The following is an 18,073-nucleotide window of genomic DNA, read 5'->3' as shown; positions in this document are numbered from 1 at the left end:
AACTTTAGTAGAAAAATAAGTCCAGTATTATAGAATGAAACCAAAGATCAGAACCTGTTTTCAGGCCCAAAAATTTGTTTGAGAAATAAAAATAGAACGTTTTCCTATAAATAATTATGATGGCTTTTAGAACTAACAAATTTAAATTTAACGATCAACCTATGAGGTTGGACACATAAGAAATTATTAATAGTGACTGATCAGTATTTCACAGTTCCTCTGATTGCGCCTCTGCATCCTGGCGCCGCTCAGTTGTCGTGTCTTTTTCCACTAAGTGACACCTTGCTGCAGGTGAAGAACACAGTTATGGGTAGTTGTTGGCGCTCTTTTTTCTTCTGGGCGAGAAGATTCTTATAAACAGACACGCAGAACACAATGTGCGTGCTCTCCCTTCGCGGTGCCGCGACCAGCCTGCTTGATGAGGACGCAGAACACAATGCGCTGTAAAAAAAAAAAGCATGCAAAATTGGACTTAAAAAATCCGCAAAACTGCGAGGCCGCGAAAGGTGAACCACGTTATAGTGAGGGACCACTGTGTGTGTGTATATATACATATATATATATATATATATATATATATATATATATATATATATATATATATATATATATATAACTGAATTAGAATAATTCTATAATAATAGAATTATTATTTTATAGAATTAATTATTATTAATTTATAATATAATAATAGAATTATTATTATTATTATTATTATTATTATTATTATTATTATTATTATTATTATTATTACATTATAATATTACTGTTGATGATGATGGGAGGTGTTGGTCGAGTGATTAAATGGGCTTGAGACCAGAGGATCCTCAGTTCAAACCCCAGCCTGACTGGAAAATCACTAATTGTCCTTAGGCAAGGTCCTTAATCCCCAAGTTGCTCCCAGTGTGTAGCGAGCACCTTCCATGTCAGCACCCTGACATCGGTGCACAGGAAATTTTGCTGAGTAAAATTTACTCTGCAGGGAAAACATTTGATCCCAGTCTTAATAGTGTAAAATATATGTGGCTAAATCAACTCAGCATAGTGTTAAATAAAGTCTTATTGGAGTAAAACCACTTGCATTGACTAGATGGTGTTGCCGACCGAACGGTCCCACATAAAACTCAGTCCGCCCTGCCTTCACTGCGCATGCGTCATCAGCTGCGGTTCAATGATTAACAGCTCATTTCTGCTTCAAACTGCACCCCAGTCATCATCTATCTCATTTCATCATAAATTCAGCATTATTTAATCAGAAATGGTGGAGGAAGCGATCAGAGCACTGTAGCTACACGACTGTTGCGTTCATTGACTGTCCGTCATTTCAAAGCATACCGGAATATCACCTTGTTCCTGCTTAAAACAGCCTCGTTTCTGCTTAAGACTGACTTTAGAATGATTTAAGAGGTTTTACCTTGTCATCTGATGGTTTATAACCCCATTAATCCATTTAATCTCTTTGGGTGAAGACAGTGTATAGTAGAAGAAGCGCGTGGCGGGGGGACCATTCGGTCGGCGACACCGGTAGAGCTGATTTCACTCTACAATAGTGTTTTTTACTCTATTTAGACTGGAATCAAATGTTATCCCAGCAGAGTAAATTTTACTCAGCAAAATTTCCTGTGTGTGTTTGTGTGAATAGGTTAATGTGAGGCATAATTGTAAAGCATTTTGAGCATCTGATGCAAATGGAAAAGCACTCTATAAATGCAGTCCTTTTACTTCTATTTTTTCATTTGATTTTTAAATGGACCACAATGCATCATTCATGCATTTGTAACATATTTCCAATTATATTATGTGCTTACATTGAACTTACTAAATAAAATGCATGCACACACGCATGCATGCTTTTAATATATAGATGATATACCACCCCCTGGTGGAATGGTGTGTGAGTCCAGAATGTAATTAGTAACATCCATTGTTCAGTGTTGTTAGTTAATATCCATAGTTTCTCCAAATATATTACTCCTATCAACATTCTGTTTGGCAGCATTCATCCTTGAACCAAAATCCATAAGCCTATCAATTGGCAAATGTCAGCTTTCCCCAGTTTGTCCCTGATCAAACTTACGCACGCACGCACGCACGCACGCACGCAGAACTTTTTGTCTTTTCTGCATCCTGCCACAAACAGATGTGGTGGCGGAAGACATAAAATGCATTACACTTCTCACTCATGGTAATGGCAACATGACACTTAACTGACTAAATCAATCGAACCACAAAAACACAATAAATCAATAACACTATGAACACTGTTAAACTAACATGAACCACAATAACATTTAAAACCTCAAAACCCTGAACTCCCATGGTGCATTGCAGCACAACATCCATTATTCACTATTATTAGCAAATATCACAAAGTTCGCCAGAAATAGTAGTCCTAAGAACTTTCTGTTTTCACAGTGTTCATCCTTTACTCAAAATTCATAAACATACCAAACGGTAAATGTTAGCTCTCCCCAGTTTCTCCATGATCAAAGCCATATACACACACACGCATGCACACATTGTGTGTGTATATATATATATATATATATATATATATATATATATATATATATATATATATATATATATATATATATATATAAAACTGAGACTGATGTTGACAATTTTAAACACTTGATAATGTCGAGCAGTGTTAAAATTCAACTTTAAGAATTAAATTCAAGAGTTTTATTTATTCCATTATCCTTTTCATTATCATCTTAAAATGTTAACACTTTTAAAAGTGTTGACATAGTACTGCAGTATGTGGACCCATACAGACACTTTGAATGTGTTGGAAGTATCAAGTATAGAGTTACTATTCCTCCACTAAATTTGAAATACAAAATCTAATGGACAAAGGCCCTAACTTTTCTAATTTGTTTATGTCGGCCAAATTATAAAAAGACATATACCCCATTTTTCAATAATTATCCAAATTTTGCTCTCAGGACTATTTTAGGATGAATGTGAACTCCTATATTCACATTCATCAGAAGTAATAGTTTAAATTAGGGATGGCACAAAATCATTTTTCATGCCAAATACGACACTGGTGCTGGAAGCTTTAGTATCTGCTGATACCAATACCATTCTGCCTGTCTTCAAATAACTAATCTGTCACTAAATACATTTGTCTGGATGGACTTTGCTAACTAAGCCGAGCCTAACAAAACATCAGCTGAAACTGTGACACAAATCTTCTACACCCCTGAAGGAAAACGTACAATGCAATTATTCTAATAAGAATACAGCAACAGTGTGTGTTTGTGTGTGTGGGGGGGGGGGGTCTTGAACATGGCAGATCTATGCCCTTTGATGGGTGCCCTCTCTTTGTCACTGTCTGTTGTGTCCTGTAAATGTTGGCTTTACAGAGCCCCCATGACTCCTGCAGATGGGATGGGTTCAGCCACGTCTGTTTCATATTATTGTTCCCAGCATCTGACAATGTGACTTGTATTATGGGATGCTGCACAGCACTGTGCTGAGGTTGGAAATTGATGCACACTGTGCGCACTGAAAGGAATGACCTAATTATTTGACAATTCATGCCTTGCAGAAGTCTCCCCAAGAGCAACACCCCAGTTGTTTTATTGCAGTTTTAGCTGTATATCCTCCCCACCACCACCACCCCCATTTCCTCTCACACACACTCACACACAAATTGAATTTCCACCAAAAGAGAAGACACCGTCGTGAATGTATCTGTCCTTCAGTAGCTGGCATGAAGCTGAATTCGGCCAAACTGTCATTCTGACCTCACACTGATGATCAGTTTTGCAAAAATGATTGACATCTTTAGAAAATAATCGTAACAGCGAAGTGTAGGTTTCTTGATGCTTTCCAGCTGCAACAACGACTGTCTTATGTGCATAAACAGTTTCAACATGGGCTGTAATTGTGTCTGACAGAAAGATTATTGGTCTACAGATTTAAATGTGTGAAGTTCAGATACAGTGGATATAGGAAGCCTTTACACTCTCTGGCTTTTATATTTTAATTTCATTATAATTTATTTATACCATTTTTAAAACATAATAATAATAATTCAGTCTTCTCTATCTTAACATTTGTAAAACTACCCTTTAAGGTCAAACAGAAAACAAATCTCTAAAACATGATATAAAATAAACAAAAATACTAAAGCAAAAATAATGGGTTTAATAAGTAATGACATCCTTTAGTATAACACAAGGAAATCACCACTTTTACAGAAAGTTTTCTTTAAATACAGTCAAAGGAAGATACATGAACATTTTGGAGTTATTGAATATATCTCGGATTTCATTTACATCATTGAGATTGGTGCTGTATGGTAAATCTGTCTGGAGAAAGTAGTTTTCAAAAACTGTCGGGTGTGTGCGAAAAGGAGACTAGTGAGGGAAGCACACTAGTACACCAACACAGCAATGACAACTCTGAAGGAGTTTAAAAACTGGGAATAGTGAAACTGTTCTACACTGCATATGTAAATTATTCACAGCGCTTCATATTTTTCCACATTTTGTTATGTTACAGCCTTTTTCCAAAATGGAATAAATACAAATTTTTCCCCTCAAATTTCAACTCGCAACATCTCATAATGACAACTTGAAAAAGGGTTTTGTTTTTGTTTTTTGAATTTTTGCAAAAAAAAAAAAAAAAAAATATATATATATATATATATATATATATATATATATATATATATATATATATATATATATATATATATATATGGAAGCACGGTGGATTAATGGTTAGCACTGTTACCTCACAACAAGAAGGTCATGGGGGGCGATTCCCACCTGTTCCCTTTCTGTGTGGAGTTTGCATGTTCTCCCTGTGTTTGCGTGGGTTCCCTCCGGGTGCTCCGGTTTCCTCCCACATCCAAAGACATGCAGGTTAGGTGAATTGGAAACTTTATAATTGCTCAGGTCTCCTTTGCAAAAGAGATCTCGATCTCAGTGGGACTAACGTGGTGAAATAAAGGTTAAATTAAATTAAAATTATAAACGAAGAAATCACGTAAGTATTCACACCCTTTGCTCAATACTTTGTTGATGCATCTTTAGCAGTAATTACAGTTTCAAATATTGTTGAATATGATGCCACAAGTCTGGCACACATATCTTTGGGGAGTTTGTTCATTCCTCTTTGCAGCACCTCTAAAGCTCCATCAGGTTGGATGGGGAGCGTCGGTGAACAGCCATTTTCACATCTCTCCATAGATGTTCAATTGGATTCAGGTCTGGGCTCTGGCTGGGCCACTCAAGGACATTCACAGAGTTGTCCTGAAGCCACATATTTGATATCTTGGCTGTGTGCCTAGGGTCATTGTCCTGCTGAAAGATGAACCGTCACCTCAGTCTGAGGTCAAGAGCACTCTGGAGCAGGTTTTCATCCAGGATATATCTGTGCATTGCTGCATTCATCTTTCCCTCAATCCTGACGAGTCTCACAGTTCCTGCTGCTGAAAAACATCACTACAGCATGATGCTGCCACTGTAAGGGATGATATTGACTAGGTACCAAGTCAGTGTCTCCCTGTTTTGGTGGCTTCTCATCCATATTTGAGCAGTATTCAATTACTCTGTTCATACAATAAATTACTTGTTTTCATTCTGTCTCTCTGCATTTTGGGTCCTAACCATGTCTTGGTTTAACTGTAACAATTATATTCTATATATATATATGAACTTAGTGTTGGGAAAGTGTAGGGACACGGACCCACAACAGGGGGCGTAAATTAACGGACAATGGATGAGCCAAAAAACAACAATTTACTGTTGTGAAAGTGCACAACGAAATACAGATAATCACAGAATTTGTATTCAATCAATGTACAAAGGCAACGTATGGGCAGGCTCGAGGATAGAAGACGTCTGTCCAGAGAAGAGCCGGGTCCCACACGATTTCCGCTGCCAGCGGATCTGAAGCACACCGGAGCCACCAAGTCCTGAGTCCCCAGGTGGCCACCGTCTCCAGCTGTCAGACCTGGTACTGCTGGCAGGAGGCAGAAACAGTTAATGGTGGGTGTGTGTGTGTACACACCCAGTAAACAGTCAGCAAGCACAGTTCTTTAGGTGGGAAAAACACCTCCACCTCAAACACAGTAACACAGTTCATGCAGAGCCTGAGAGCTACTTCTCTTAGTTTGTCGTGTGGAGTGAAGTCCGTCACTCGTCACGCTTCCCAAACTCAGTGTCCAGCTGCAAGTAGGATCCTCAGGTACTCCTGCAAAGACTCAGAAAATTACATGCGTTTTGGCACAATCACGGCTGAGAGGTTTACCTTAAGCAGTAGTCGATAACTCAGCAGCGAGGTGTAGATGCTGCCCGGCTTTTATGGTGCTGGTTAGTGACAGCTGGCGATGATGATGGGTGACAGCTGTCACTCCCTGTTGCTTCTGCGGGGCGGCAGCGCCCTCTCGTGCCTGAAGCCCGCACTTCAGACAGGGCACCCTCTGGTGGTGGGCCAGCAGTACCTCCTCTTCAGCGGCCCACACAACAGGACCCCCCCTCAACAGGTGCCTCCTGGCGCCCGACCAGGCTTGTCGGGGTGCCGGGCGTAGAAGTCGGCCAGGAGGGCCGGGTCCAGGATGAAGCTTCTCTTCACCCACTCTACCACTCCCAGTCCACCAGATACTGGAACCCCCGGCCCCTACGACGGATGTCCAGGAGCCTGCGAACGGTCCAGGCAGGCTCCCCGTCGATGATCCGGGCAGGAGGCGGCGCCGGCCCGGGAGTGCAGAGGGGTGAGGTGTGGCGAGGTTTGATTCTGGAGACATGGAATACCGGGTGAATCTGCAGTGAAGCTGGGAGTTGAAGCTTCACTGCGGCTGGATTGAGGACTTTGAGGATTCGAAAGGGTCCAATGTAGCGGTCCTTCAACTTGGGGGATTCCACTTGGAGGGGGATGTCCTTGGTTGAAAGCCACACCTCCTGCCTGGGCTGATATGCAGGGGCCGGGAAACGCCGGCGGTCCGCATGGGCCTTGGCCCTCGTCCGGGCCTTCAGCAGGGCAGAGCGGGTGGTGTGCCACACCCGACGGCATCTGCGAAGGTGGGCCTGGACCGAGGGGACACCGACCTCTCCCTCCACCATAGGAAACAGTGGGGGCTGGTACCCCAACCACACTTCGAACGGGGAGAGGCCGGTTGCAGAGGATACTTGGCTGTTGTGGGCGTACTCAATCCAGGCCAGATGGTTGCTCCTGGCTGTCGGGTGCACGGAGGTCACGCAGAGGAGAGCCTGTTCCAACTCCTGGTTCGCCCATTCTGCCTGTCCATTCGTTAGGGGATGATATCCGGATGAGAGGCTTACGGTGGCCCCCAGCTCTCTGCAGAAATTCCTCCAGACTTGTGAGGAGAACTGGGGACCATGGTCAGAGACAATGTTGGATGGAATCCCATGCAGACGCACGATATGGTGGACCAGGAGGTCTGCAGTCTCCTGGGCCGTTGGGAGCTTCGGGAGGGTGAGGATGGTGGTCATGCCCTGGGACGGCGGGAGGCCCGTGACAAAGTCCAGGCCGATGTGGGACCAGGGGCGATGAGGCACAGGTAGCGGCTGGAGGAGTCCCTGTGCCCATTGATGGTCAGCTTTACCCCTGGTGCAGGTGGTACAGGCCTGGACGTATTCCCGGACGTCGGCTTCCATAGACTCCCACCAGAAGCGCTGCCAGACCACTGCCATGGTTCTTCGCACCCCTGGGTGGCAGTAGAGCTTGGAACCGTGACAGAAGTCCAGGACTGCAGCTCTTGCTTCTGGTGGGACGTATAGTTTGTCCTTAGGGCCAGTCCCCGGGTCCGGGTTCCGAGCCAGGGCCTCCCGGACGGTCTTCTCCATGTCCCAGGTGAGGATGGCCACGATAGTGGACTCGGGGATGATTGTTTCCGTTGGGTCTGACAACTCGGTTTTGACTTCTTCTTCATGAACCCGGGACAAGGCGTCGGATCTCTGGTTCTTCGTCCCGGGGCAGTAGGTGATCCAGAAGTCAAAACGCCCGAAGAACAATGACCAGTGGGCTTGCCTGGGGTTCAGACGCTTGGTGGTCCGGATGTACTCCAGGTTCCGATGGTCTGTGAAAACCGTGAATGGCACCGTAGCTCCCTCCAACCGGTGTCTCCACTCCTCAAGAGCCTCTTTCACCACAAAGTGTTCTCGATTGCCCACGTCATAGTTTCGCTCAGCCGGGGTCAACCTGCGGGAGAAATAGGCACAGGGTGGAGGACCTTATCGGACTCCCTGCTCTGGGACAGCACGGCTCCTATCCCTGAGTCAGAGGCATCCACTTTGACTATAAACTGGCGGCTAGGATCGGGCTGCACCAGAACTGGTGCAGTCGAAAACCGCCACTTCAACTCCTTATACGCGGCCTCGCACTGATCCGACCAGGTGAAGGGGACCTTAGAGGAGGTCAGGGCTGTCAGGGGACTAACCACCTGACTGTAGACTTTGATGAACCTCCTGTAGAAATTTGCAAAGCCGAGGAACTATTGCAGCTTCCTACGGCTTGTTGGTTGGGGCCAATCTCTCACCGCCGCAACCTTGGCCAGATCAGGGGCGATGGAGTTGGAGGAGATTATGAACCCCAGGAAGGACAAAGAAGTGCGGTGGAACTTGCACTTCTCGCCCTTCACAAACAGCCGGTTCTCCAACAACTGCTGTAGGACCTGACGTACATGCTTAACATGAGTCTCAGGATCCGGGGAGAAGATGAGGATATCATCCAGGTATACGAAGATGAATCGGTGCAGGAAGTCCCACAAGACGTTGTTTACCAAAGCTTGGAATGTCGCGGGGGCGTTAGTGAGACCGAATGGCATGACCAGGTACTCAAAGTGACCTAACAGGGTGTTAAATACCGTCTTCCATTCATCTCACTTCCGGATCCGAACCAGGTGATAAGCATTCCTAAGATCCAGTTTCGTAAAGATTTTGGCTCCATGCAGGGGTGTGAACACTGAATCCAACAGGGGTAACGGGTATCGGTTGCGAACCGTAATTTCGTTCAGTCCACTGTAATCAATGCATGGACAGAGTCCGCCGTCCTTCTTACCCACAAAAAAGAAACCAGCACTTATCGGGGAGATGGAGTTCTGGATCAACCCGGCAGCCAACTAGTCCCGGATGTAGGTTTCCATTGATTCGCGCTCTGGACGTGAGAGGTTGTACAGCCTGCTGGATGGGTACTCAACGCCCGGGATCAAATCAATGGCACAATCGTACGGCCAGTGCGGGGGAAGAGAGAGTGCCAGATCTTTGCTGAAGACGTCAGCAAGATCGTGGTACTCCTCAGGCACCGCCATCAGATTGAGGGGGACTTTAACCTCCTCGTTAGCAGTCAAACCGGGGGGAACCCAGGATCCTAAACACTCTCGGTGGCAGGTTTCGCTCCACTGAGCCACAACCCCAGACGGCCAATCCATCCGGGGATTGTGTTTAATCATCCATGGAAAGCCCAAAATCACGTGGGAGGTAGAAGGAGTTACATAGAACTCAATCTCCTCCCGGTGATTCCCAGACACCACCAGGGTTACTGGTTGTGTCTCGTGTGTGATTAGAGGAAGAAGGGTGCCATCTAGTGCTCGCAATTTGACTTCACAACACTTAGACTTTATGAACAGAGTATTCCTGCATTACTTCACTTTGACACTCGCTGTTGTTCTACAAGTTAAACATGGAATACTAAATAAACACTGTGGCTTTAGTGGGAAAGTGGAAATTCCAGTATATCTTGAAAACATCTAATACAGTGCATCCAGAAAGTATTCACGGTGCTGGACGTTTTACACATTTTTTAATGTTATAGCCTTATTCTGAAATGGATGAAATGCAAAACTCTGCACAGAATACCCCAGAATGTGACAAAATCAAAAGGTTTTTATGAGATTTTTGCAAATTTATTAAAAATACAAAAAAAATAAATAAGTAAGAAATCACATGTACATAAGTAGCCACAGCCTTTGCCACGAAGCTCAAAAATTGACCTCAGGTGCATCCTGGTTCCACTGATCATCCTTGAGATGTTTCTACGGCTTAATTGGAGTCCACCTGGGGTAAATTCAGTTGATTGGACATGATTTGGAAAGACATACACCTGTCTGCATAAAAGTCCCACAGTTGACAGTGCATGAAAATTCAGTAAGGGTTGTCTTCTATAATACATTCCAATTCTAAGGTAGAACTCTACTTGTATATACTGTACTAAGGTATAACTGACTGGTATATATCTGGTATATCAGCATGTCAGAGCACAAACCAAGCATGAAGTCAAAGGAATTGTCTGTAGACCTCTGAGCCAGGATTGTCCTGAGGCACAAATCTGGGGAAGGGTACAAAAACATTTCTGCTGCTTTGATGTTGCTGCTAGAGGTTCTTGCCTCTACTGGTGGTTGGCTCTCACTGCGGTATTGTATCACTTCCTGTTCCGGAGCACAGCGGTGTTTTTCTGTATCTGTTAGCTGTTTAATCTGCGCAGTTAGATTGATCTAGTTATCTAGATTACGATTTGTTTCCCAGTGTAATCTTTACGTGCCTTAACTAAAGCACTCCTTCTGCTGAATCACCTCTAAATTATTTACACATTATTCACTTTGCGTGTTTTTAGGAATCCGCTAGCTTAGCGTAGCTACTAGCTCTTAGCCGATTTAGCATGGCGGCTTCTCCTGTCTTTCCCGCACTTTTGGGTGTGAAATGTTTAGTTATTCCTCGGCCTCCTTTAGCAGTAATGGTACTTGTAATAAGTGTAGCTTATTCGTATATTTGGAGGCCAGGCTGGGCGAATTGGAGACTCGGCTCCGCACCGTGGAAAATTCTACAGCTAGCCAGGCCCCTGTAGTCGGTGCGGACCAAGGTAGCTTAGCCGCCGTTAGTTACCCCCTGGCAGATCCCGAGCAGCCGGGAAAGCAGGCCGACTGGGTGACTGTGAGGAGGAAGCGTAGCCCTAAACAGAAGCCCCATGTACACCGCCAACCCGTTCACATCTCTAACCGTTTTTCCCCACTCGGCGACACACCCGCCGAGGATCAAACTCTGGTTATTGGCGACTCTGTTTTGCGAAATGTGAAGTTAGCGACACCAGCAACCATAGTCAATTGTCTTCCGGGGGCCAGAGCAGGCGACATTGAAGGAAATTTGAAACTGCTGGCTAAGGCTAAGCGTAAATTTGGTAAGACTGTAATTCACGTCGGCAGTAATGACACCCGGTTACGCCAATCGGAGGTCACTAAAATTAACATTAAATCGGTGTGTAACTTTGCAAAAACAATGTCAGACTCTGTAGTTTTCTCTGGGCCCCTCCCCAATCAGACCGGGAGTGACATGTTTAGCCGCATGTTCTCCTTGAATTGCTGTCTGTCTGAGTGGTGTCCAAAAAATGAGGTGGGCTTCATAGATAATTGGCAAAGCTTCTGGGGAAAAACTGGTCTTGTTAGGAGAGACGGCATCCATCCCACTTTGGATGGAGCAGCTCTCATTTCTAGAAATCTGGCCAATTTTCTTAAATCCTCCAAACCGTGACTATCCAGGGTTGGGACCAGGAAGCAGAGTTGTAGTCTTACACACCTCTCTGCAGCTTCTCTCCCCTGCCATCCCCTCATTACCCCATCCCCGTAGAGACAGTGCCTGCTCCCAGACTACCAATAACCAGCAAAAATCTATTTAAGCATAAAAATTCAAAAAGAAAAAATAATATAGCACCTTCAACTGCACCACAGACTAAAACAGTTAAATGTGGTCTATTAAACATTAGGTCTCTCTCTTCTAAGTCCCTGTTGGTAAATGATATAATAATTGATCAACATATTGATTTATTCTGCCTTACAGAAACCTGGTTACAGCAGGATGAATATGTTAGTTTAAATGAGTCAACACCCCCGAGTCACACTAACTGTCAGAATGCTCGTAGCACGGGCCGGGGCGGAGGATTAGCAGCAATCTTCCATTCCAGCTTATTAATTAATCAAAATCCCAGACAGAGCTTTAATTCATTTGAAAGCTTGACTCTTAGTCTTGTCCATCCAAATTGGAAGTCCCAAAAACCAGTTTTATTGTTATTATCTATCGTCCACCTGGTCGTTACTGTGAGTTTCTCTGTGAATTTTCAGACCTTTTGTCTGACTTAGTGCTTAGCTCAGATAAGATAATTATAGTGGGCGATTTTAACATCCACACAGATGCTGAGAATGACAGCCTCAACACTGCATTTAATCTATTATTAGACTCTATTGGCTTTGCTCAAAAAGTAAATGAGTCTACCCACCACTTTAATCATATCTTAGATCTTGTTCTGACTTATGGTATGGAAATAGAAGACTTAACAGTATTCCCTGAAAATTCCCTTCTGTCTGATCATTTCTTAATAACATTTACATTTACTCTGATGGACTACCCAGCAGTGGGGAATAAGTTTCATTACACTAGAAGTCTTTCAGAAAGCGCTGTAACTAGGTTTAAGGATATGATTCCTTCTTTATGTTCTCTAATGCCATATACCAACACAGTGCAGAGTAGCTACCTAAACTCTGTAAGTGAGATAGAGTATCTCGTCAATAGTTTTACATCCTCATTGAAGACAACTTTGGATGCTGTAGCTCCTCTAAAAAAGAGAGCTTTAAATCAGAAGTGCCTGACTCCGTGGTATAACTCACAAACTCGTAGCTTAAAGCAGATAACCCGTAAGTTGGAGAGGAAATGGCGTCTCACTAATTTAGAAGATCTTCACTTAGCCTGGAAAAAGAGTCTGTTGCTCTATAAAAAAAGCCCTCCGTAAAGCTAGGACATCTTTCTACTCAACACTAATTGAAGAAAATAAGAACAACCCCAGGTTTCTTTTCAGCACTGTAGCCAGGCTGACAAAGAGTCAGAGCTCTATTGAGCTGAGTATTCCATTAACTTTAACTAGTAATGACTTCATGACTTTCTTTGCTAACAAAATTTTAACTATTAGAGAAAAAATTACTCATAACCATCCCAAAGACGTATCGTTATCTTTGGCTGCTTTCAGTGATGCCGGTATTTGGTTAGACTCTTTCTCTCCGATTGTTCTGTCTGAGTTATTTTCATTAGTTACTTCATCCAAACCATCAACATGTTTATTAGACCCCATTCCTACCAGGCTGCTCAAGGAAGCCCTACCATTATTTAATGCTTCGATCTTAAATATGATCAATCTATCTTTGTTAGTAGGCTATGTACCACAGGCTTTTAAGGTGGCAGTAATTAAACCATTACTTAAAAAGCCATCACTTGACCCAGCTATCTTAGCTAATTATAGGCCAATCTCCAACCTTCCTTTTCTCTCAAAATTCTTGAAAGGGTAGTTGTAAAACAGCTAACTGATCATCTGCAGAGGAATGGTCTATTTGAAGAGTTTCAGTCAGGTTTTAGAATTCAACATAGTACAGAAACAGCATTAGTGAAGGTTACAAATGATCTTCTTATGGCCTCGGACAGTGGACTCATCTCTGTGCTTGTTCTGTTAGACCTCAGTGCTGCTTTTGATATTGTTGACCATAAAATTTTATTACAGAGATTAGAGCATGCCATAGGTATTAAAGGCACTGCGCTGCAGTGGTTTGAATCATATTTGTCTAATAGATTACAATTTGTTCATGTAAATGGGGAATCTTCTTCACAGACTAAAGTTAATTATGGAGTTCCACAAGGTTCTGTGCTAGGACCAATTTTATTCACTTTATACATGCTTCCCTTAGGCAGTATTATTAGACGGTATTGCTTAAATTTTCATTGTTACGCAGATGATACCCAGCTTTATCTATCCATGAAGCCAGAGGACACACACCAATTAGCTAAACTGCAGGATTGTCTTACAGACATAAAGACATGGATGACCTCTAATTTCCTGCTTTTAAACTCAGATAAAACTGAAGTTATTGTACTTGGCCCCACAAATCTTAGAAACATGGTGTCTAACCAGATCCTTACTCTGGATGGCATTACCCTGACCTCTAGTAATACTGTGAGAAATCTTGGAGTCATTTTTGATCAGGATATGTCATTCAAAGTGCATATTAAACAAATATGTAGGACTGCTTTTTTGCATTTACGCAATATCTCTAAAATCAGAAAGGTCTTGTCTCAGAGTGATGCTGAAAAACTAATTCATGCATTTATTTCCTCTAGGCTGGACTATTGTAATTCATTATTATCAGGTTGTCCTAAAAGTTCCCTAAAAAGCCTTCAGTTAATTCAAAATGCTGCAGCTAGAGTACTGACGGGGACTAGAAGGAGAGAGCATATCTCACCCATATTGGCCTCTCTTCATTGGCTTCCTGTTAATTCTAGAATAGAATTTAAAATTCTTCTTCTTATTTATAAGGTTTTGAATAATCAGGTCCCATCTTATCTTAGGGACCTCGTAGTACCATATCACCCCAATAGAGCGCTTCGCTCTCAGACTGCAGGCTTACTTGTAGTTCCTAGGGTTTGTAAGAGTAGAATGGGAGGCAGAGCCTTCAGCTTTCAGGCTCCTCTCCTGTGGAACCAGCTCCCAATTCAGATCAGGGAGACAGACACCCTCTCTACTTTTAAGATTAGGCTTAAAACTTTCCTTTTTGCTAAAGCTTATAGTTAGGGCTGGATCAGGTGACCCTGAACCATCCCTTAGTTATGCTGCTATAGACGTAGACTGCTGGGGGGTTCCCATGATGCACTGTTTCTTTCTCTTTTTGCTCTGTATGCACCACTCTGCATTTAATCATTAGTGATCGATCTCTGCTCCCCTCCACAGCATGTCTTTTTCCTGGTTCTATCCCTCAGCCCCAACCAGTCCCAGCAGAAGACTGCCCCTCCCTGAGCCTGGTTCTGCTGGAGGTTTCTTCCTGTTAAAAGGGAGTGTTTCCTTCCCACTGTAGCCAAGTGCTTGCTCACAGGGGGTCGTTTTGACCGTTGGGGTTTTACATAATTATTGTATGGCCTTGCCTTACAATATAAAGCGCCTTGGGGCAACTGTTTGTTGTGATTTGGCGCTATATAAAAAAATTGATTGATTGATTGATTGATTGATTGATTGATTGATTGATTGATTGATTGATTGATTGATTGATTGATTGATTGATTGATTGATTGATTGATTGATTGATTTGAAGGTCCCGATGAGCATAGTGGCCTCCATCATCTGTAAATGGAAGAAGTTCGGGTCCACCAGGACTCTTCCTAGAGTTGGCCACCCATCTAAACTGAGTGATCGGGGAGAAGTGCCTTAGTCAGGGAGGTGACTAAGAACCCAATGGTCACTCTGTCAGGGCTCCAGCATTCCTTTGTGGAGAGAGGAGAACATTCCAGAAGGACAACCATCTCTACAGCAATCCACCCAATCAGGCCTGTATGGTAGAGTGGCCAGATGGAAGCGGAAGCCACTCCTTAGTTAAAGGCATATGGCAGCCCACCTGGAGTTCTCCAAAGGACACCTGAAAACTCTCAGACCATGAGAAACAAAATTCTCTGACCTGATGAGACAAAGATTGAACACTTTGGTGTGAATCCCAGGCATTATCACTACAGTGAAGCATGGTGGTGGCAGCATCATGCTGTAGGGACGTTATTCAGCAGCAGGAACTGGGAGACGAGTCAGGATTGAGGGAAAGATAATGCAGCAATGTACAGAGACATCCTGGATGAAAACCTGCTCCAGAGCGCTCTTGACCTCAGACTGGGCAAAGGTTCATCTTTCAGCAGGACAATGATCCCAACACACAGCCATATCAAATACGAAGCTGATTGAACATCTCTGGAGAGATCTGAAAATGGCTGTTCACCAACGCTCCCCATCCAACATGATGGCGCTTGATTGGTGCTGCAAAGAGGAATGGGTAAAACTGCCCAAAGATAGGTGTGCCAGGCTTGTGGCATCATATTCAAGAAGACTTGAGACTGTAAATGCTGCAAAGGTGCATCAACAAAGTACTGAGCAAAGGGTGTGAATATTTACGTACATTTGATTTCTTAGGTTTTTATTTTTAATAAATTTACAAAAATAAAAATAAAAAACTTTCTCCATGTTGTCGATATGGGGCGTAGTGAGTAGAAAATTGAGGGGGAAATGAATTTACTACAGTTTTTTAATAAGGCTGTAACATAACAGCATTATTAAATTGAAGCTTTATGGAAAAAGTGAAGCGCTGTGAATACTTTCTGGATGCACTATACCGTTCATTTAGCGATCAGGGAAAATGGCCTTAGTGAGGGGAGATGAACAAGAACCTGATGGTTACTTTGTCACAGCTCCAACGTTCCTCTGTGGAAAGAGGAGAACCTTCCAGAATCCAGAAGGACCACCATCTCTGCAGCAATCCACCAATCAGGCCTCTATGGTAGAGTGGCCAGACAGAAGCCACTCCTGAGTAAAAGGCACATGGCAGTCTGCCTGGAGTTTGTCAAAAAGCACCTGAAGGACTCTCAGACAATGAGAAACAAAATTCTCTGGTCTGATGGGACAAAGATTGAACTCTTTGCCATGAATGCCAGGCTTCATGTTTGAAGGAAACCAGGCACCATTCCTACAGTGAAGCATGGTGGTGGCAGCATCATGCTGTGGGGATGTTTTTCAACAGCAGAAACTTGGAGACTAGTCAGGATTGAGGGAAAGATGAGTGCAGCAATGTACAGAGGACATCCTGGATGAAAACCTGCTCCAGAGCGCTCTTGACCTCAGACTGGGGCAACAGTTCATCTTTCAGCAGGACAATGACCCTAAGCATACAGCCAAGATATCAAAGGAGTGGATTCAGGACAACTCTGTGAATGTCCTTGAGTGGTCCAACCAGAGCCCAGACCTAAGTCTGATTGAACAACTCTGGAGAGATCTGAAAATGGCGGTGCACCGACGCTCCCCAATCCAACCTGATTGAGCTTGAGAGGTGCTCCAAGAGTAATGGCAAAACGGCCCAAAGATACGTGCACCAAGCTTGTGGCATCATATTAAAGAAGATTTGAAGCTATAATTGCTGCCAAAGATGCATCAGCAAAGTATTGAGCAAAGGGTGTGAATAATTACATACATGGCTTTTCTTCGTCTATTATTTTTAATAAATTTGCAGCTATTTTTCATGTTGTCATTATGGGGTTCTGTGAGTAGAATTTTGAGGAGAAAAAAATAAATTTACTCCATTTTGGAATAAGACTGTAACATAACAAAATGTGGAAATAGTGAAGCACTGTGAATACTTTTTGGATGCACTGTAGGATCAGCCATAACTGTGCCGGTATCCCAGAGTAGACGTGCACTGTGTTGTCAAAGTCGTGACCACTTCCTTCTACCAACATCATGATTTAACCTGTAGTTTTTCCAATAGACTCTTATTTTAATTCAGCACACTCAATGCACTGTGTGTACACGCCCGACATGTCAATAAATATTCACAGAAAACTTCCATCTACTTTGTCACTGCTTTGCATTGCTGTTTCTGCTGTGTTCACACAAAAAAAGACAACTTTATTTCTGAACATGTATGAAGCAAGTGGGCTACAAACTAAGATGGCCATCTTCGCGTGTTAACGTCTACAACTATCACATCACCCTTTTTCGCATCAAAATGAATGAACCTGACTGTCTAAATATTTGTATTGTTTGAATTTGCAGTCATAAAAATCAGTCATAAAAAATAGTGCCCTACTTTGGGCAAACAAAGATCACTCAAAAAGGAGAGAATGAGGAAGTGGAACACAAGCGGAGGCAAAATGTTCTAATGATCTGTAACTGATGTTTTTTGTTTCTTTTTAATCAAAGTTAAAAATATATATATTTCTATCACGTACAAATGATCGAAAACATTCCAGCAGATAAATATCCCCTTCCAAAAACTGTGAAACAATTGAGAAAATTTTATACAACCCCAATTCCAATGAAGTTGGGACATTGTGTAAAATGTAAATAAAAACAGAATACAATGATTTGAAAATCCTCTTCAACCTATATTCAATTGAATACACCACAAAGACAAGATATTTAATGTTCAAACTGATAAACCTTATTGTTTTGTGCAAATATTTGCTCATTTTAAATGGATGTCTACAATACCTTTCAAAAAAGCTGTATGTTTACCACTGTGTTACATCACTTTCCTTCT

Source organism: Thalassophryne amazonica, chromosome 8 (assembly GCF_902500255.1).
Source record: "Thalassophryne amazonica chromosome 8, fThaAma1.1, whole genome shotgun sequence".
In the NCBI taxonomy this organism is placed as follows: Eukaryota; Metazoa; Chordata; class Actinopteri; order Batrachoidiformes; family Batrachoididae; genus Thalassophryne; species Thalassophryne amazonica.
Note: the sequence above shows the minus strand (reverse complement) of the source record.